The sequence below is a fragment of the Phascolarctos cinereus genome, unplaced genomic scaffold (assembly GCF_003287225.1).
Source record: "Phascolarctos cinereus isolate Bilbo 61053 unplaced genomic scaffold, phaCin_HiC Scaffold_1;HRSCAF=81, whole genome shotgun sequence".
Taxonomy (NCBI): domain Eukaryota; kingdom Metazoa; phylum Chordata; class Mammalia; order Diprotodontia; family Phascolarctidae; genus Phascolarctos; species Phascolarctos cinereus.
The window spans coordinates 259431526-259455580 of NW_027555514.1; positions in this window are offsets into that span (position 1 = coordinate 259431526).

Sequence of the window (24055 nt, forward strand, 5' to 3'; positions counted from 1 at the left end):
TTTGTCTTGTGGAATCAAGCAGACTAAGTGTAGTCCTACTTTTACTAAGTATAGTGAAATATTGTTATGATGTGACAAAAATAAGCCAGTGCTTAATATATTCACCAGCATCTTCTGTGCTTTTCTGAGGGTGGTTTTCTACAAACCAATACACAATATATGTAAAAACATGTTTTCTTTGTCCTATTTATCTTTCTTTATTTTTAATTTTTAGGCAATTGGGGTTAAGTGACTTGCCCAGGGTCACACATCTAGTAAGTGTCAAGTGTTTGGTCTGAGGCCAGAGTTGAACTCAGGACCTCCTGAATCCTGGGCCCTTACTCTATCCGTTGTGCCATGTAGCTGCTCCTCCTGCTTATCTTTGAATAACAATATCAACTGCCTAACGTTATTTGGTTCTTTAGAAACATGGTGCTAGTCAAATGTTGTAGGAATAGTAAACCTCACTGTAGGACCAATTATACATCTGGTAAGTATTCTAGAGTTTAGGCTGATTAATGCTATTAGAGTTCAACTGCTAGCTTAGGTCATTTTTGGCCATCTAATTTATGTTTTGAATGATTGATTTCTCCTAATCTGTAAAATGGGTATAATAATACTTGCCCTGCTTGACTCACAGCATTGCTATATGGAAAGTGGCTTATAAACTGTATAGTTCCATATAAACATGAGCTTGCCATCCCTTCTTTCCCAATAAGACTAAAATCCAATGAGACTGATTGAATATCAGATGCAACCACATCATTTTGACATGTTCTCTTTCTCTGTTTCTATGTATGTCTCTCTGTCTCCCTGTTTCTGTCTTTGTGTCTGTTTCTCTTTGTCTCTCCACCTCTCTCTATCTCTCTCTTTCTCCCATATTGTAAATATTGTAATAATAGGTCACATACAGCTTGTCAAATAGTGGACTTATTACAAATATTTATTACAAATATCATATAATGATCACATGTCTATTTATATTTGTAAATATTTTCTCAGCAAGCTGTATGGACATTTCACAAAAACTTTAAATTTAAATGAGATAAAGCTTTAAAGAGGGCAGCTAAGTTGGAAGATTCATCTTCCTGAGTTCAAACCTGGCCTCAGGCACTTACTAGCTGTGTGACCTTGGGCAAGTCATTTCATCCTGTTTGTCTCAGTTTCTTCATCTATAAATTTAGTCGGAGAAAGAAATGATAAAACTATTCTAGGATCTTTTCAAAGAAAATCCCAAACATGGGCACGGAGATTTGGACACGACTGAAATAACTGAAAAAAAGCTTTTTAAAAAGTCCAAGTTATGGACCAAAATTCCAAAACCATGTTTTCTGTTATTTTGATTCTCTGTGTCCCATCATACAAATTTGTTTGCAGACATAATTTCAGGAATATTAGGAGCCATGTAAAGATAAAATTCAGTATTTATATTTCACTGCAAGATGATTTTTTAAAAGTTTAAACTGGTCTTCTTTAGCTGGACAAATCTATTAACTATGTTGGAAAGGATGCTTCAGTTTACTGAACCAAATCAACAAAATGGGGTCATTTGACAAGTTGATACATCATTTTAGTCAAGTACATCTGTAACTAAAAGTTCAATCTCAGTCATGAAAGAGAATCCATGAAGAAGAAAAAACAAAGTCAAATAATTTTTAAAACCTCATAATTTGATTTTTAATTTATATTGTCTTCTAGGATTTTTATATCTTTTCAAATGGCTGTTCATAGAAACAAAATGGTTTTCCATAAAATGGGGAATGGTTGAACAAGGTGTGAAGTATTAATATAATGAATTATATTGTACAGTAAGACATGATGCATGGGCAGCTACAGTGCCAAGCCTGGAGTCAGGAAGACTCATCTTAGTGAGTTTAAATTTGGCTTCAGACATATCCTAGCAGTATTACCGTGGGCAAGTTACTTAACCTGGTTTGCCTCAGTCTCCTTATCTGGAAAGTGAGCTGGGGAAGAAAATGGCAAGCCACTCCAGCATCTTTGCCAAAAAAATCCCAAAAGGGTTCACAAAGAGTTGGATATGACTGAAAATGACTGAACAGCAACAATAAAGACATGATCAGTGTGAGGAATTCAGAAAACCTGGGAAATTTTACATTAACTGGGGCAGTATGAGGGCACCAAAACCAAGAGAACACAATAATTTATTGATATGATATGATATGATATGATATGATGTGATACGATATGATATGATATGATGTAGCATAATATATTATAGTATAATATAGTATAAAATAATATAATATAAGGTAATGTAATGTAACATAATATAACATAGTATAGTATAGTATAGCATAATATAACATAACAGAAATATAGCATAGCATAGCATAGCATAACGTGACGTGACATGACATGACATAATATAATATAGTATATATAATATAATATAATATAATATAATATAATATAATATAATATAATATAATATAATATAATATAATATAATATAATATAATATAATATAATATAATATATATAATATATATAATATAATGTCATGTCATGTCATGTCATGTCATGTCATGTCATGTCGTGTCGTGTCGTGTCGTGTCGTGTCGTGTCGTGTCATGTAATATAATATAATATAATATAATATAATATAATATAATATAATATGATATGATATGATATGATATGATATGATATAATATAATATAATATAATATAATATAATATAATATAATATAATATAATATAATATAATATAATATAATATAATATAATGCAATGTAATGCAATGTAATGCAATGCAATGCAATGCAATGTAATGCAATGCAATGTAATGCAATGTAATGCAATATAATAAATATAATACAATATAATATAATATAATATAATATAATATAATATAATATAATATAATATAATATAATATAATATAATATAATATATAATATAATATAATATAATATAATATAATATAATATAATATAATATAATATAATATATACATGTATGGGTGCATGTATCTACACACATATATTATATATATGTATATATGTGTGTGTATATGTGTGTATGTATATATACATATATACACATACAGAGAGAGAGAGAGAGAGAGAGAGAGAGAGAGAGAGAGAGAGAGAGAGAGAGAAAATAAATACAGTAGAAATTCTGAGCTTGGACTCACATAGACCTCAATTTACAACCCTAGAAGAATGCCAATATGCCAATTTTACCTCTGTTGCTCATTATTTCTATGAGTTAGGGAAGCCAATCTCTCTGGGCCTCAGTTTCCTCATCTGTAAAATCAGGGTTTGGATTACATTCCCACTGAGATCTCTTCTCATTCTATACCTAAGAACCATGATCCACTTACACAAATGAAAACAATCCCTAGTGGAAGCTAGAGTCTAGGGAAGGCAGCAAGTGACAGTGAAAAGAGGACCAACTCTGCAGTAAGAAAAACTGGGTTGGAATCCTGCTTCTGACGCTTATTACATATATGACCTTGAACAAATTACTCAAACTTTCTAAGTTTCAGTTTCTTCACCGGTAGGTGAAGAGTTCATAGTAAAGAGTTTCTGAGGATTCTAAGAGGCTCTGGAACAATAGTTCCATGGAACAGACAAATGGTAATGTACCTCTCTCTTCTTCTGATACTTAAGAAGCTTGTATACTTTGTCGAGTTCAGTAACTCAACCGGTTGTTTTTACTAAAATGTTCTTTCTCACACGGGAGGACTTAATTCAGTATGGAAGTGGCTGGGGGAACATGATCATAAATACCTGTGATGTGAAAAGAAAGGCATCAATAAAATAGATTTCAATTAAATGCTACGTAAGTCAATGATAAAATGTGTATTTGATTTAGTTCCAATTCCCTCCCCACAACTATTATGCTTATCCTCAATTTCCATTAGCAGCCTGTTGATATTCACTGTTAAAAATGGTCATCAGGAATACTTTCTGCTCTTAGCTAAATTATTGTCCTAGGCTGATGATGATTGTTGTGATTACAGTCATTATGATGATCTTTTTTAATTGCAGAAGCAATTTGCTTAGCATAAGAGGCAGTGAGGTAGCACAGTGGTGAGAATGTTGCACCTGGACTCAAGAAGACCTGATTTCAAATCCAGCCCCAGACACTTATTAGAAATGTTACTTTGGGCAAGTCATTTATTCAGTCTTGCCTCACTTTCCTCATCTGTTAACGGGAATCATAAAAGCACCTTCTTTGCAGGGTGGCAAGGATAAAATGAGATAATGTTGTAAAGTGCTTTACAAAACTTCACAATGCTATATAAATGCTGGCTAGTATTTCTATTTAGAGCTGAAAAGATGTCACAGAAATTAGGAGGGAGACCTACAGAGCACAGTGGGACCAAACACAAAGCAAGAGGCTTTGTTCTATGTACGCACTTTTCTTGCTGTATGTAAATTGGTTTATGCTTAAATGGCTCAAATTGAGACCCTCCTGTGGTGTCATGCAATAGGATGTTGGCTGTTCATTATTGTTCAGGAGAAACCAAATAACAGCAATAAAAATCAAATGTTGCTTTGCTGAAAATGTCTGAAATAGACTATTTTTTGGGGAAAAGAAAGGTTAGAGTTGTCAATGGTCTGAGATGCTCTCCTCAATGTATCTATAGATACAATGAGGATAATGGCAACTACTGTTAGGGAAATGTACTATATTCAAGAACAAGAACTGAAAATTAAGAGTAGCTACTTCATTCCTAATTACCAATAGTAGGTTTTTACGCACACATGTATATCTTGACAATTTCCAAACCATGTGCTCCTGCTTTTTACAGCTCCTTTTTACCTATTGTATTCATCTATTGGAATATAGACACCATGAGGGCAGGTATTTGCTTGTATTTGTATCCCCAACAGGTAATAAAGTACCTGGTACAGAGCAAATACTTAATAACTGCTCACTCACTCACTCACTCACTCATCCATTCATTTATTCATTTTACAAATTTCTTCTTTTCTGTCCTCCTACAGTGACAAGGAAATGGTGAAAGCATACAACATCTCCAAGAATATTAGACTTTGGGAAAGAGGTTGCGTAGTAGCAGAAAAGAAAGATGAAGAAAACCCATTTTAGTATTGAAATAAAAATGAAGCAAACATGAAATCTTTCATTAAAAATGATAGGATTGTCTTGCTAAAAAACAAGGCCATCTGCTTTCTTCTCAGCAGTTGTGTGAGTGTGTCAGTGTATGTGCTTACATGTAAATGTATAAAGAATCTGGGGTCTTATTTGAGTAGGAAATGCTCAATGTGGATACTGCCAATCAAGTTAAAAATCATATATTGACTATAACTAAGTAAAAAAAAATGTCGAGGCACATAGAAGTTTGGTTATTTTTTGGGGGCTACACACCCCAAAAATGTCAGAGTTAGTATTTGAATGCTTCTCCCTCTCCACCCCCAACTTTCTCTCTGTGTCCCTCTCAGTCTCTGCCTTTGTCTCTATCTGTCTGTCTCTCTGAAGTACACACACACACACACACACACACACACACACACACACACACGCAACATTAGGGGGCATCATACTTTAGTGCACATAAGATTGCATATAGAGTAGTGAAAAACAAAATTATTCTCAAGGATCATCAATCATTTATTAGACAAACTTTTTTATGTTATTGAGCAATGGCTCAAGGATCGTTATTTCTGCTTCTTAAAGAAATTCATCCTGGACAGAGTATTTCCCTTGGAACTGGAAAGACAGTATCAAGTGTTTATCAACACATCTAGACCTGTGACCCTGAGCAAGCTCTTAATTGCTCAATGCTCTAGGCATCTCTCAAATACTGCAAGTTACCAGTCTTTGTCCCATGGGAAAATGTATTTTTCTCATTCTTGAACAAAAACAAAACTACTTAAAAAAAAAAAAGCAAATGACCTTGTAAAATGGTTAAAATGTAGGTGCAAAATAACGATGCTCTTGGTGATACAATTTCTTTTCTTGAAAACCAGATGGAGAAAGGCTTAGATGCTTTGACTATGATGTTTATTGAGCAATTCTCTTTATTTTTTAATATATTAAGAAAAGAGAGAGCAGAGTGAGGTGTAAAATGGATCATTTTGATTACATTCAATTAAGAAGTTTTGCACAAATAAAACAAATGTAGCCAAGATCAGAAAGAAAGCAGAAAATTGGGAAAAATTTTATAGACAGTTTCTCAGATAAAGTTCTCATATCTCAAATATATAAATAATTTTGTAAAATCTATAAGAATACGAGTCATTCCCCAATTGATAAATGGTCAAAGGATATGAATTTTTCAAAGAAGAAACAAAAGCAATTTATAGTCATAAGAATAAATGCTCTAGATCATTATTGATTAGAGAAATTCAAAATAAAATAGACGAGATATCATTTTACACCTATCAGATTTGGCCAAAATGATTGAAGGGGAAAGTGCCAAATGTTGGAGGGGATGTGAAAAAATTGGGACACCAATTCGTTGTTGGTGGAATTGCGAATTGATCCAAACATTTGAGGAACAATCTGGAATTATGCCCAAAGAGTTATAGAACTGGCTATACAGTTTGACCCAGCAATAAGACTACTAGGTCTATTTACATAGATGATTACGGGAAAATGAAAAGAATCCATATATTTAAAATATTTATAGCAGCTCTCTTAGTGGTGGCAAAGAAGTGGAAGTTGCAGTGATGCCCATCATTTGAGGAATAGCTGGACAAGTTATGGCATAGAATAGTGATGGAATGCTACGATGCTATAATAAATGGTGAACTCAATGACCTTAGCAAAACATGGATAGAGTTGCGCAAAAAAATGAAGAGTGAAATGACTGAAACCAAGAGAACATTGTATACAGCAATATCAATATTATTATTATAATTTTTTTGCTAGGCAATCAGGGTCAAGTGATTTGTCCAGGGTCACACAGCTAATAAGTGTCAACTGTCAGGGGCAGAGCCAAGATTGCACAGGAAAGCAGTGACTTGCTTGAGCTGTCCCCCAAACCCCTCTAAATACCTATAAAAATGGCTCTAAACAAATTCTAAAGCAGCAGAACCCACAAAAAGACAGAGTGAAACAAATTTCTAGCCCAAGACAACCTGCATGATTGATCAGAAAGGTATATCACTCGGGGCTGGGAGTGGAGCACAGTGTGGCATGGGCACGCAGGCCACAGCAAACCAGGAGCAGGCCTCAGAAGACTGAATCACAGGCAGCTGTGGCGGCTTCCAGACTTCTCAACCCATGAATGCCAAAAACGACTTAGAAGGTCAGTGGGAAAAGTCTGTTTCTGTGGTACTGAGAGAGGAGCTAGGGGTCTCAGCTCCAGTTCCCTGAGAATGCGGCCCTGGTTGGGGCAGCTGCCTCCTGGGCTTCGAGCCCACAGACTGAGGGGGAATCCAGTGGCTGATCAGAGGGGAATTATAGGGATCTCTTTGCCAGTTATGAGGTAGGAATCTCTTGCTTTGACGGTGCTTGGATCTGGGTCACAGTTCTGGGTGGTGGTCCTGGGGGCAGGAGGAGCACTGGCATGGTGGAGCTTGTAGTGTCTGTGGAGAGAAACCCCTCCTCACAGTTCAGGACACAAAGGAGTGCTTGTGATCATTAACAGACCAGAGCACAGGCCAGGAAAGGAGTAAACACCTCACCCCTTATCATACCACCTTGGAAGAACTGAAAATTTATAGGTCCCTACAAGTACCTCTGAAAACAGCTGCCCAAACCCCCAAAGCTTGGGACAGTACATTCTCCACCTTGGAAGCAGACTCTTACCTTAACAAACAGTTTAAAACTCAAATAATTGCCCGGGATCATGAGCAAGCAGCACAAAAAGAATCAGACCATAGAATGTTTCTTTAGAAACAAAGAAGATCAAAACATACAACCAAAATACGATAACACAGTCAAAGCCTCCAAGAAAAATACGAATCAGTCCCAGGCCTTGGAAGAGCTGAAAAGGGATTTTGAGAAGCAAGTAAGAGAAGAAGAGGAAAAACTGAGAAGAGAAATGATAGTGTATCAAGAAAACCATGAAAAACAAGTCAACAGCTTGCTAAAGGAGACCCAAAAAAATACTGAAGAAAATAACACCTTGAAAAATAGCCTAACCCAAATGGCAAAAGAGGTCCAAAAAGCCAATGAGGAGAAGAATGCCTTAAAAAGAAAAATTGACTAAATGGAAAAGGAAGTCCAAAAGGCTACTGAAGAAAATACTTCCTTAAAAATTAGAATAGAGCAACTGGAAGCTAGTGACTTTATGAGAAATCAAGACATTGTAAAACAAATCTAAAAGAATGAAAATATAGAAAACAATGTGAAATATCTCATTGGAAACACAACTGATCTGGAAAATAGATCCAGGAGAGCGAATTTAAAAATTATTGGACTATCTGAAAGCCATGATCAAAAAAAGAGCATAGACATCATCTTTCAGGAAATTATCAAGGAAAACTGCCCTGATATTTTAGAACCAGAGGGACAAAATAGAAATTGAAAGAATCCACCAATCTCCTCCTGAAAGAGATCCCCAAAGGAAAACTCCTAGGAATATTATAGCCAAATTCCAGAGTTCCCAGGTCAAGGAGAAAATATTACAAGCTGCCAGAAGGAAACAATTCAAGTACTGTGGAAACACAATCAGGATAACACAAGATTTAGCAGCTTCTACATTAAAGAACCACAGGGAATGGAATATAATATTCTGGAGGGCAAAGGAGATACAATTACAACCAAGAATCACCTACCCAGCAAAACTGAGTATAATCCTTCAGGGGAAAAAATGGTCATTCAGTGGAATAGAGGACTTTCAAGATTTCTTGATGAAAAGACCAGAGCTGAATAGAAAATTTGACTTTCAAATACAAGACTGAAGTCGAACATGAAGAGGTAAACAGGAAAGAGAAATCATAAGAGACTTATCAAGGTTGAATTGTTTACATTCCTGCATGGAAAGATGATATTTATAACTCATGAGACCTGTGTCAGTATTAGGGTATTGGGAGGGAAAAAACATTATATGTATGTATAGATAGATAGATAGATAGATAGATAGATAGATAGATAGATAGAAAAAAAGCATCAAGTGTCTGAGGCTGGATTTGAATTCAGGTCTTCCTGACTTCAAGGCTAGAGCTCTATCCCCTGTGCCACCTAGCTGTGACACATCAATATTGTTTTGTTTTGTTTTGTTTTGGTGGGGGTGAGGCAGTTGGGCTTAAGTGACTTGCCCAGGGTCATACAGCTAGTAAGTGTCAAGTGCCTGAGGTCACATTTGAACTCAGGTCCTCCTGGTTCAAGCTCTGGTGTAAGGCCAGAGAGCTCTATACACTGCGCCACCTAGCTGCTTCTCAATATTGTTTTAAGCACATCTTTGAGTAAATTAGTAATTTCGATGATTACAAATACCCAAATTAACTACAACAGGCATATGAAGAAAGATGCTACTGGCAGCTACATGGTAGCTGTCTTTACGGTGGCAGAAAAGGAAAAAAGAAAAAAAAATTTATATGATAACTGTATTGAGTGTTTAAAAAGAATAGCAAGTTTTACAAAATAGATTTTCAGTTTCATTTGCAATCATCTTTTTATTATACTGTTATAGAAATATTTTATTCTATAAATTAATATATATGTATTTGTATTATTTTGAAACTGAGTCATTCCAACATAATCTATTGTTGGAAGAGGAAAATGGAACTATGCTTTTCTTTCTTTTTTTAAATTTTGGAACTTTTTTTTCTACTAAATTATCCAGCTTAACAGAGAATGATATATACATGGCAGGGAAAGGAAAGAAAATGAATGGGTAAGAAATAAAGATGGACCTTTGTTTTTAAAGTCTGAATGGCTAAGGGAATTGTGCCATAAAAGATCCTTCCTATTGATGGTTTTCTTGCTACCCATCAGGAAGAAATACCCTATCACACTTCTGCTGAATCTGACATCAACACACCAAATTGACTTTCTCCTTTCTCCTCATCACATTCTTTCCTGCATTAAAACAACAAAAACAACATGAAAATTTATTTGCCTTTTCCCTCTCACCTTTTTTTTCTTAGTGTTCAGTTTGCCTCTCTTTTCATTCCCTGTGCTTACTTCAGTGCTTAACATATAGGCATAACACGTGAATTAAAATATGGACTACACTGTGTAAATGGATCCTGGGTGGTTTGGTTCCTTGAAATGGGAGAGTTAAGTTTTTGTAAATGATTAACAAAATGAATTCCACAGAAAAGAGTTTAAAGACAAAATAAAAAATCACTTAGAACTTAAGAGCACTTCATATGTGGATGAATGTATTTTGTCACTTATTTAAATTTGCCTTAAAATCTCCATGACAATTTTATATGTACATTAAACTTCAGATTTCAAGATGGGAAATGCTCATCTGTGACATTTTCAGGTTCACAAATACTTTCCTCTCAAAATCCGCAGGTAGTAAGTATTGAAAATACTAGTAACTGTGTTTTATAGATGAACAAATTAAAGGTCAGAGGTGTTCAGTGTTTTGCCCTCAGTCACAAAGTGAGCAATGGCTTGTGCTTGGGAGTCTTCTATGGGTCCAATAAGCTTCCCGTTACTCTACACTATTTTCCTAATATGAGGAAACTGAAGGGAAGAAGATATGGCAGTGAGTATCAAGAAAGTCCATTGTCTTCACCTTAAAGAGCTGGCCCTGATAGAAGTGCATTTTGTTTATTTCTGTGCATAACAAATACATTTTAAAAAAACCATATCAATATATACTATAACTATTTATAACATATATTATATATTTCTATAAATGTATTTACATGTAAATGTATTTATATCAATATATAAAAAGATATGCATATTTATTAATCTGACATTTATTTCCAAAATAATAAAGTTAGGTTATCATCCCAAATCATGTCTTCCTCCACTGTTTTAAGTTATTCAGGACATTCCCCTATCTTTTACTATAAATGTATATTCTTTACACATACACACACATACAATTAGAACTGACTTCTGATTTCACTGAACACTAGTAAGTTAGCCCTGTTAGATAGCTATGCAGGTGCAACATAAGACCCAGTGCATAGACCAGCTGCTGATCAAATAGTGGTCTCATGAGTGAAAGATTTGTCAGCTGTGTGACATTGAGCAAGTCACATCTCTGCTCTGAGCTTCCATTTCCTCGTTTATAACATGGGAGTAATAATACCTCTCACACCTACTCCACAGGGCTTTATGAGGCTTCAATGAGATGATATAAGGAAAGTAAAGTATATTTTAGGCACCATGTAAATGTCAATTATTATCATTTCTGAATCCAACCTAAAATTGATATCAAGGGCCTGGAAAAAATAGAATAAATCAATAATCATTCAGTTCTTTGTACATATAGACTCTTTTAGGCAAGGGGACAGTTAGACCCAGAAAGCTTTTAGAAAGAGAGTCTTAGTTTCAGTCTTGAGAAGATAGTGGACATGCAACCTTGTAAGCCATTAAATATATGATAGGGGATCACCATCAAGAGCTAGAATAAGGAGGTATATCAAAGGAAACTCAGTTTTCCATGGCAAAATTTATATAATGGTGCAAGCACTTTTGCCAACCAGAAAAAGATAAGTTCCTTAAAGTCAGGGTCTGATTTTCATTTTTTTTTTTTTTTGCTTCCTGAATATGCTGTGTGCCATAAAAGAGATATTAGGAATTTATTCAATTATGAATTGAATTGCAAAGGTAGGCTTGATGGTACAGAAAGCACAAATAAACAGTCAATAAACATTTCTTGTCTTGGCCTATTATGTGCTAGGCATTGTATCTATTCACTGAAGATATAAAAAGAGGCAAAAGACAGCCCTTGCCTTCAAAGCGCTCATGATCTAATGGAGGATATAGCCAACAAAAAATATATATACAAACAAGCTATATACAGGATAAATAGAACCCAAGTAAGAGAAGAAAGGATCTAGAATTAGGACAGGTTGGGGAAGGCTTTCTGCACAAAATAAAATTTTAGTTCGGACTTTAAGGAAACCAGAGGAGTTAGTACACATGAGGGTGGAGACAATTGTGTGAATTAGAGAAAATACCCTTAGTTCAGAGATGGAATGTCTTGTCAGTGGACCACCAAGGAAGCCAGTGTTACTGTATATAACAGTACCTGGCTGGAAGTAAAATGTAAGAAGACTAGAAAGGCAGGAAGGGGTTAGGTTATGAAGATTTTTGAATGCCAGAGGATTTTGTATTTGATCTGGAAGTGATATGAGCCAATGGAGCTTATTGAGTAGAGGGATGACATGGTCAGATCTGCACTTTAGGAAAATCACTGAGTCTCCTGACACATTCCAATAAACAGGGATGTACTATTAAATGTTGAACAATTGGATCTCTGAAAAATTAAAAAAAAAAGATGGATGCATGACAATACTTACACATTTAATCTTCATTATTATTTTTTTCCATCACTTTCTTAAGTCTAGACAATCAACAGAATAATAACTATAGCCCTGATTTGTAGAATTTACAGTGTAAATGCTGGAGCAATGAGGTGGATCAGTAGACTGCTGGACCTGCTTGGCATAGTGCCTGGCACATAATACGTGCTATATAAATGCTAGTTACTACTACTACTACTACTACTACTACTGCTACTACTACTACTACTACTACTACTACTACTACTACTACTACTACTACTACAACTATTTTGAAATTCTCACACAGAAAATTCAACATTCCGGTCTTGGGAGTAGGTAGGAGTTGTCTCTAGCATCCTTCCCTTTGCCCACAAGCCTGGTAAATTGGCATATTTAAGCTGTAAGCCACCTTCTTTACTGAGATGGAATTCCATATAATGTGTTTTCTGATTATCTGATCTCAACTTTTTTTTGGAAGTTCACTTTTTGTTTGGATTCCTCTGTCTCAATGGTTTATTGAAATAGAATCAATGTAGAAGGGAAAGAAAGGCAGTGAAACCAAAGACATTTGGCTTAGAATATAACCATTTATTAAGAAAGCTAAAACACTTTCATCTCTCCTGCTTTTGACAAATGCCAATCAGCATCATTTCATAAAGACTCCTTGTCAAGTGTGTGGTAAATTTCACAGCTCATCAGCAGTTATTTTGATACAATTATAATTTAGGAAAAATCTACATATTTGGGATGGGATTTCTGATTTTCATATCACCCTCTTCCTTTTCACTCTTTTTCCCACTTGTTTCTGAACCCAAAACCTCAGTCTTGGTGGCTGGGAGCTGGTTCCCTAGGGACTATCTGACTCCCTGGGTCACTGATGATTGCCCAATCTTAAGTCATTCCATTCTTCTTGCTTATCTAGCCACCCTCTTTCTGTCTAAAGTGAAAACCTGCCTTATTCAAATAATATCTCTGCTTCCATCTGCTTTCTAGGGCCCAATCTGGTCCATCTCACTGATACAAAAACCCTGGAGACATCACCAAATTGATTCATCATACATTTTTCCAAAAATTTCACATCTATTATCACATTTCCTCCATGAAAATTGCTTTAGTTTTTAAAGATATGTGTAAACATATACACATGGATGCATATATTTGCATATGTATATGTGTGTATGAATAATATATGACTTCGCAGAGCCAGAGGTGTCTATCACTAATATCTATCTATCACTTGACAATCTGGATTAGTAGAATTATATCTATATCTATTTCTAAATATGTTTATAAATACTCACTTATATTTATTCCTATACATATATCACATACATACATTTTTGGATAAAATACACATACATATTAGGTCATCAATTCCAACAATAAATCTATTGCCTTTTCCTAAACTACAGATAGGAAGGAGTAAAAGGGCTACAATGTATTGTAATGAAAGAACCACCCAAAGTCTATACATGTTGTACCTAGAATATATCCCTTGCTACTCCCGTTTTAAATATAGCTATATTGAGGGGAAGTATTATCATTTATGCAATTCAAGGCTTAAGTATCCATCTGTATTGCTCTATTGTTAGACATTATTTTTGTTGTTGATCAGTCATTTCAGTCATGTCTGACTCTCCATGACCTCATTTGGTTTTTTTTGGGGGGAGGGGAATAATACTCAAGTGCTTTGCCATTTCCTTCTCCAGCTCCTTTTACAGGTGAGGAATTGAGACAAATAGCATTAAGTGACTTGCCCAGGGTCACACAGCTAGTAAATATTTGAGGTTGAATTTGAACTCACAGAGTTGAGTATTCCTGGTGCTTTATCCAGTGTGCCACCTAGCTGCCCATTGTTAGATATACCAGACATAATCATCGGATAAAGAATTGTCATAAAACAATAACAGGGAAGGAAACAAGTAATAAAACATCATTCACACTCATACACAATAACCTCTTTCTACTTGGAACTTGCAGGCTAATTCCCTTTTTAATATCTCTGTTGCCCTAACCCTACTCTTTTCTCAGCATAATAGAAGGTTGCAGTCTCTTTGCAATTCAAAGACTCAGTGTTGGACTCTTACAGCGTCCAACTGTAATTGGCCATTTTCTTGCTTTTCCTTGAAGTTCTATAAGGTTCTCTGGAGGATGGCTGAAAACTCACACTTTGGCTCTCTTGTTATGGTCCAGATACGCTCCTAGAATCTAGGGTCATCATGACAATATTGCCTCTGCAGTTATCTCGTGTATCCCCTTTGCTCTGTGTCTTCTCTGCTGTTCTGCTTTTTCTGCCTTTTAAAACTTTCTCCTTGTAGCCCTGTATCCACCAGATGTCATGACTTCACCACAGTCTTAAATTCAGCCCTCTAGAAATTGTAGCCTAGAGAATTTTTCCTAATGTGCTAGAATAGTCTAGTTTCAAGGAATGGGAAATGAAGTGCTGGTTGACAGGTCTCCTCCACTTATTTACCTATTTATACTTCTTTTGATTGAACAAATCAATATAATTTGTGCATCAATTGTTTAAAAACTCGGTATTTTCAAATATTCATTGTTTTCTGTTAATCTTTTCATCCCCTTTTCTTCTATCATGCATTTTTCTTCTACTCCATTTTAGTTTATACTTTCTCTTCCTCACCTCCTCCCCTTTAGTGAAAACTTTTCATCAAAGCACTCCCTTCCCATTCCCATGCTGTCAAGAGGTCTGGATAGAATTTTATCTATTGCCCTATTTCTTCCTTCAAAACAAAAATCATTTCTTCTAAACAAAATAATTGGACTATGAAACAAATCTGCCTTTTCACTCCCACTCCTTCTTCCTTCTATCCATCAACCAATCAACAGGCATTTTTTATGTTCTTTCTATGCTCCAGGTATGGTCCCAGCTATTAAGAATAAAAAGGAAAAAGCAAAACCAATCCCTTCCCCCAAGGTCTTAGAGTGTAGCTTCCAGGGCTACAACAGTAGAGCAATAATGGCAATAATAACACAATAGCTAGTGATTATATTATGCCTTAAGGTTTTCAGATTCCATTATGCGTATTATCATTTGACCATCACAACAATTCTATGAATCAGGTACTGTTATTATCCACATTTGATAAATGAGGAAAGTGAAGCTAAGGGACTTGCCAGAATCACAAATTGAGTCAAAATTCAAACTCACGCCTTCTTGACTTCAAGTCTAGTACTTTTTCTCTCTGAGCCCCCTAGTTGCATTTAATATGACCACCATTGACTGTCTTCTGGCTAAATTGACCCTGTCATCCTATAGGGTCATTAACAAAGTCCTGGGAAGTATGACTATTTACCCTTTTTATTGAGCCCCTACATGCCTAATCTAAAAGAAGTGGCTAAATCAGCTTTGTTTATCGCTGTGTCTGTCCTTCTGACCCTAAAATTCTCAATACCTAACATGCCTACTTATGTAGCTTCAGTAAGGCTCTTCTTTTCTTAATGTCAAAGACTTTAGAAATTCATTTAATTAATTCCTTCAGCTCCCCCCTTCCCCCCCATGTTAGTTTTATGGTTTGCCATGATCAAAGAATTCTTCCTCAGACAACAGAAATAACTGGAACAGTATTTGATTTTTGTAGAACCTACTAGCCTTTGAGAACCTGCATTCCTCCCCCGATAGACTGTAAGCTTCTTAAGAGCAGGAGCCATTTGTCATCTATTTATCAATCTATCTCTCTCTATCTCTCTGTTTCTGTATTCAGTCATTTATTTATTTATTTTTTGGTTTGGCTTTTTAAAATTTTGGGGTTTTTTTTCCCCTTTCTTTGTTTCTCTACTGCATAGCACAATGCCCGACACATACTAGGCACTTAATAATTGCTTTCTGATTCAACTTATTGATATAATCTAAAAGTTTGTTTGACTTCTTCTGCTCTTGCCATTTCATTGCCCTCTGAGAGAGAGACAGACAGAGACAGATAGACAGACAGATGAGACAGAGTCAAACAGAGAAATAGGGACAGAGAGACAGAGACAGAGATACAGAGAGATAGAGATAAATGATAGATGCATAGATGATAGAGATAGACATGATAGATGGTGGTGAAGAAGATAGAAATTAGGCATTTAATATGTTTGCACTGTGCTCGTCTGTGGGGATATAAATATAATCAAATAAGACAAATCCTATTCTCAGAGAGCTTACAATCTAATGGGGGAAACATGTATCAGAACTGGAGTTTGAGTGGAGGTGGTAGTTGGGATGCTGAAAGTGAAATAAGTAAGAAAAGGAAGTAAGATAAAACACTCCCTGTAGTCCTTCTTTCTCTGAGTGTAGTCTGTGTATGCACACACATTACATATATACATATCTTATACATACATACGTATACATATAGATATTGTGAATATGTATGTATGTATAGGACTTCCGATCACTTTCCATTGGCAATCGCAGAAGAACTGGTGGAACCAAATTTTCAAGCACGTAGGCATTGATGTAGGGGTAGGGCAAAGACTTGCCATATTATGTCATGGAGGTGGCCCTGATTTCTTAAATATTATATCAGAAGAGCACAAACTGGTAGTTTCTAACCAAGATGGAAAAAGACTGTGAATCTCATATCGAGACAGTATATATGTTCTTCAAGCACCATCCTTGTTAAGCATTCTTTCTTCCCAAACATCCTTGGGTCTATCACTTTTTTTAAATCTATTTTTGCATCTTTGTCAGGAGTATTTTTCCTATAGATGTACTACATTAAGTTATTTAAACATTAGGAGCATATATTGGTATCTTTTAAAGTCTAAGATGATATTCTCCTTGAAATCATTCTTTATATTACAGAATTTCAGAATACTAAGAAATCTCAGTAAACATCTAATCCACCCATGTTAAATTTTTTTTTCTACCACAATATATTAAATTAGTGTTCATTCAGCCTTTTCTTTAACATCCAGTGAGGAAGAAACAAATATTTTGCCCTCTGCTACCCTAAATTGCATGCCAAAGTATTCCTGGATTTCCTTTCTTTATCATGAATTCAAAGATGAAATGGTTATTTTCTCCCAATTTTCCGTCATTACCACTTTGGTAACAGCTTTTTCCTTATTGCAATATTATGATAAAAGCTTCTTTTTTTCAATAAGCTAGAACAAATCTAAAAAAAAAAAGACAAAACTTAAAAAGCACAAATGTGTAGCTCTGAACCAAAATTTCTTGTTGTTTTAATCAACTTCACAGTGTAAGATGAAAGAGGTATGGCTAGTCAAAAATACCCGTTACAAAAAGACCTTGGTGTAGTCACGAACAGCAAGCTCAATATAAAACAACAGTGTGACATGGCAGCCAGAAATGTTAACGTCATATTCAGGACAAGGGAGGTGATATTTTTCAATCACCTCTGCCCTCATCAGAGTAGTTCCAGAGTAATGTGTTCAGGTCTACAGTAGATGCCACATTTTAGAAGGACATGGACAGATTGGAGAGTAATGTGGCCAGGATAACGAGTGTAGATGAGATCATGCTATCAGAATATCTGTTAAAGGACTTGGTTATGTTTGACCTGGAGATGATAAGATTTGGGGGGAACATGATAGATACCATCATATATTTGAAAGTCTAATAAATACTAAAGTCCTGAAGGTAGAACTTATTCCTAGAGGAATTTCAGAGTATAGAACTAAGATTGCAGAAACTTTTCAAGGTTTAGTGACCACTGATGAGAACTGACCCCTTCTGAGTGCCTGAGAATATGTGCTGTTGTCCTGACTTCTCCTCTAGCCCACCCAACCCTACCTGGTGACTAGGAACTAGTGAAGGGGACAATCAGGCAATATACAGTTTTATCTGGATGAGTCAGAAATGACTCCAAAGTGCTAAGCCAAGATGACTCAGAGCCATTAATGGAAGTCAAGAGGAAAAACTGCCTTCAGAGGTAGAAAGGAGGTGTCAAATTTACTTTTAAATGTGGTTGATGTAGGCATAGTTCAACTAGGTAGAAATGGGCAATGGGTAGCTGAGAATCAGCATCTATGTGGTGTTCCAAAAGCTTAATGCTGCGCTAATACTTTTGGGACACCCTATATTTGCATTCTTGGCATTGTACAAAATGAGAAAATGTCATAGCAATTCACAAATGCCAATTATAGTCAGATAAAAGGACCATCCATTTAGAAATAGGTGTTGAAGGGTACATTCTCAGAAAAAATCAAAGTATGTTTGTTTTTCTCTCCCACCTCTGTGACATTTCTGAGGTTTTGAGACAGATTTAAAAACTGTTACCCTTTAGTCATAAGTAATTTTATTGGTGACAAAGATATTACATATCCTATATTTTTAAAGGCTGAAGTTTGAAATAATCCTTCCTCAATGAATTAACAAAAATACAAGTCAATAAACTCTTCTTTTGACCTAATGTAAATCCATATCTGTAGAGCATTCTGACTTTTACTTGCAAATATGGTTATTAGCTTGAATGCATACTTAAAAACCCTTTACAATTAAGTCCCATAAAGTGTTTTTTTTAACTTATAAGGTATTATTTGAAGACACAGATCATATAATTATATAATCACAGATTTAGATCTAGAACTGACATTAGAAGTTATTCATTTTTTACCTCCCTTTTACAGGCAAGGAAAGAGACTACATTTTATGTGACTTGCCCAAGGGCACACAAGGTAGTAAGTGACAAAGACAAAATTCCACTGCTGGTCTAACTCTAAATCCATTGAGGCACTCCATAGTCACTGCTGTAAACACATTCATTTGAATAAATCCAAAGTGAATCATAATTTCACCAAAAATATTCAATTCAATTTAATAAGCATGATAAGGACCTGTGATGTCTAAGGTACAGTGCTAACTGCTGAGATTGCAAAGACAGAAATGAAAAACAGTGCCTCCCTCAAGGAACTTACATTCTACATCATAGAAACTTAAACCACTAAATGCTTATATAAGAATTCAAAAATAAAATTCCCAAAGCTCATTTCTCTGGTGAATGACCCATTTTACAGACAAATGATTCAACTCAGTGATTAATTATAGTACCCAAACACTTTGGGGAAATTATGAAAATATATATATATATATATATATATGTGTGTATATGTGTGTGTGTGTGTGTATGATATGTGTGCATATGTATGTGTGTATGCATGTATCCCCATTTTTAAAGTGATCGTTGGAAGAGATGAGAAGACAATTGTCCAGAACTCTATACTTTCAGGGTAACACTGTATCAATTACTCCATGGGATAGGAATAATTTTGGATGAATCCATACAAATTAGAGGAATATCCAGTTCAGATATTATATCCATTTTCTTTTGTTTGATTTTCTTGAATATTTACAAATATGGAACATAAATTTATCCTTTGGTGAACTTACAGAGCCCTACACTGAAATAATTTTAACACTAAACTTTATGAGGTTTGGGTAGAATGTTACAAGTGAATCATATTTTATTAAAAAATTACCAATACAAATAAAACATAGCTGATGTTAGACAATGATTGCAGATTTTCTCATTGTTCAAAAGACAATGCTGGTGAAGCCAAATGAAAGAGAATAGGCACTCCAATTTTACTGTAGGTTGAAAAGAGTATACAGATGAAATTTAGCATAAAAAATCTGCTAATCATTTTCCATAAATCCCATTGCTTGGTCTTTTATGATTTTGTAAAATTATGAAGTCATCATTAGTCCTTTCATATAAGTAATTTTAGATGTCTTTTTATATAGATAATTTTAGATGGTAACATTAGTTCTCAATAGAATGCCATTTAGTAGATAAATTCACCAAAGGCAATGTACAGTGACTCTAGACTATAATTCGTTTACTGAGTATTTCCAAAAGTCTAAAAAAAATTGGCTGAAATGAATGAATCCATTACTGTGGTTTTTAAAAAAATTTTCACAGAAATTTATCAGATCTTGAAAACAGTATCTAATGTCATGTGAGGAAGCTTTATTAATTCTACTACTTGATATGACTATTGCAGAACATACTTTAAACTACCAACATTGCTAACAAACATCAAATATCTACTTGTTGAGAGAGCTTTTTTATTTTTATTTCTGGGTTTGGACCTGCCATTTCATCAGTAGGAGCAATACCCAGGGTAGAAACTTTCTCCACTAATGCAGACCAATGATTTGTGTACCTTCAAGCCTTAAAATGGAGGTACCAGATGGTTAGATGGCTTTCTCAGAGTCCCAAATCTATTAGGTGGAAGAGGCAGGCAGTTAACACTGGTCTTCTTGACTACAAAAACAGAGTTCAAATACTCCTTGTTTTCTAGTAGTCCATCTAGTAACACAATATGCTCATAATTAAGCATATGCAGTATTTTATAAATAACTGACTTTTTTTTTAATTTTGGGGAATAGGAGGTGGACAAGGTGATACTAGATACTGTTTTATGGGTTGGTTCATCCCATTCACATTCAAAGTTATAATTACCATTTATAAATTTCCCTCCATCCTATTTTTACTCACTATTGTCTTTCTCAGCCTCTCTTTTTACCTTATCCCTGTTATTTTATTCTCTCCCTTGACCCTCCTATTCCTTATTCTACCCACTCCTCTAAGAGTCGCTCCCTTATCCTCTCTTCTTACCCTCCTTTTTTTTTTTGGTAATTGGGGTTAAATGACTTGCCCAGGGTCACACAGCTAGTAAGTGTCAAGTGTTTGGTCTGAGGCCAGATTTGAACTCAGCTCCTCCTGACCTCAGGGATGGTGCTCTATCTACTGTGCCACCTAGCCACCCCTCACCCTCCTAAATTTTAATCTACACACCCTTCCAAGAGTTTCTCTTTTATCCTGTCCCCTAGTCCTCTTATTTCTTTATAAGTTTAGAAGACTTTTATACCCTTTCTATACATACATACATACACACACACACACACACACACACACACACACACACACACACACACACACATATATATATCTTTATCCAAGATCCAGTGGTAGTAAGGTTCCAGCATTACCAGACCTCCACTCCAACCTGTTTCCTCTGTATCAGCAATTCCTTTCATCCCCCATTTGTATGAGATAATTGCTCCTTTTTATCCTCTCAATTTTTTTTAGAATCACCCCATCATGCATAACTCAGCTCCAACTTTTTTTATTTTCAAACTATCCTAGTAATGATGACATTCTTAAGAATACTGATAACATACCATATATAAGAAGTAAAATTTGACCTCAATGAGTCCTTTAAATTAGTCTTTAATGCTTTCCTCATATTTCTTCTAGAACTCATGTATCAGATTTTCCATTTAGTTCTGGTCCTTCTGTCAAAAACACCTGAAAGTCTTTCAGTTTATTAAATATTCTTTTTTTTTTCCATTCAGGATTATACTTAACTTTGCTGGCTAGTTTATTTTTGGTTTTAATCCCAGCTCTTTTGCTCTTTGAAATATAATATTCTAAGACCTATGTCTTACAATGTAGAATTTGCTAGATCTTGTGAAATCCTGATTGTATCTCTTCAGTATTTAAATAGGTTTTTTTCTTGGTGCTTCCAATATTTCCTTCTTATTCTGGGAGTTTTGAAAACTGGCCATGACATTCCTATAAGTTTTCCTCCTGGGATCTCTTTGTGGTGGTGAACAGTAGATGTTTTTCTATTTCTACTTTATCTTCTTGTTCTAGCACATTAGAGCAATTTTCCTTAATAATTTCTTTTAATATTATATCAAGATTCTCTTTATGATCATAACTTTCAGGTAGCCCAACAATTCTTATATTGTCCCTCCTCAATTTGTTCTCCAGATCAGTTGTTTTTCTAATGAGATGTTTCAGATTCTCTTCTATTTTTGTAGTTTCATTATTTCTTGATGTCTTATAACCTCATTTGACATCTATTCTAGCTCAAAATCTATGGTCCTATAGTACTTGTGATTTCACATCTACTCCCAATTAATGGCTTGCCATGGGACAGGAATGTCTCGAGGTCCCCAGCAATCTGAATAATGCGCCCCGTCTATCCTCAGATACTCCGATGACTCTTTCAATCATCAGTGTGGATGTTCCCATTGTTCTTACACATTACTGCTCAGCTTTTCCCTCCCTGCTTGTGAGACTTTTGTCCATGTCATCCTACAAGTTCCCCATCTAGTTGTCATGCCAGGGGACATTCTTGCTTTTTTGGTCTCGTAAAGTTGTCAGTTGTATATGTGGACTCTCCATTCCTTGTTTCTCCCCCATGACCAGCCCGTCTTTTTGGATTATGTATTTAATTGATTTTGATGATGTCTCTATCCATGCTACAAATAAACACAAGGCAGCACCTTCCAGGACAATCGTCTTGGCTTAATACCACAAGTAATGCAACACAGATGGAAAAAACAAAACAAAACAAAACACAAGACATGTTGTGTACTGTTTCTTGTCCAGAAGGACACTTGAGTGGTTTATAGTGAAAACATGTGCACGTTAAGTAGGCTGACACTAACTGTAGATGTGTCTCCCAGGGAGATAATTTTTTTTCTTGCAACAATAAGTCTATTATTAGTTCTTATTCATTCCCCTTTGGTAAATAGCACTTATTCTGTCTGCATATCTTGACAATGACTTTTTCCAGCATTTGCAGCTGCCCACTGAGGCAGTCATTGCCACCATTCAGACAAACAACCAACTAGGGTTTTATGACTTTCATTCTCCAAACAACTACACTATGGTGAATTACAACACATGGAAATAATCTCCGGAAGACAAAGAACGAGGCTGATTTTGAATTTTTATTAAATGAGCTATCTGTAATTTCAAATAAATGGCTTGCATCACTTCTCATCTAAATGTACTTTAATAAAAAAAAAGGATTCAGATTCTCATTCCTTTAAAAAATATACAAGGCGTCTCAAAAGGCTTGCTGGTTATAATGGTTACTCTGCTAGTTAATGTAGCTCATTATTGACCTTGGTAATCTTAACGACTTTTATTTCTATGTGCATCTCCACATTGCCCAGCATTTAAAACTTTATTTACATCTTTTCTTACATAGGTTCTATTTAAGTGTCAAACTCAGATATTCCTGACTTCAAGTCCGATACTTTATCCAATGTTCCACTTAGCCACCAAGGTAGGCGTGGGGGTGAGTGGGCAAACATTTTCCTACTGCAGAGTACAAACTGGTAGTGCAGTTCTGTGAGGCCACTTGGAAAAAAAGAACTAGTAAGGGGCCGTTTTCACTCTTCTCTTTTTTTCTGTTTCATCTAGCCTACATGCTGTCCCATATTCAATATCAGCACCCTTCCAATTTCCATTTGTTTGATCTATCCTGGGATACAAACTAGGCAGAAGAAGTTAGAACAAAATGCCATTTTATCAAATCAGTCATTAAAAGAATGGTGGATTTTAAAGGGAGCTGAATTTGAATCCTGGCTCTATCACTTATTTTAATCATACTGAACCTCAGTTTCCTTAACTATAAAATTAGAAAGTTGTACCAGATGGCCTCTAGGATTGCTCCCAGCTTGAAATCTATGATCCTACAATCCTATAAAAGACTTTGAGAGCTAACAAAAGATAGCCCAACTATGAATGTGATTGCTGCTAAAATGTCAAAGGTGCAAAGGAAGACAGCATACTTCAGGCATGGCTTCACATTTCTCCAGATTTCTTTGAGGAATAAGATTTTCTGAGTGGGGGAAGGACCAAGTAGGGTGTGCATACTGAATCTGAAAAAGTTAGGAGAATTTCTCCCTAACTATTATCATTTTCAGTTAGGCTGATTTT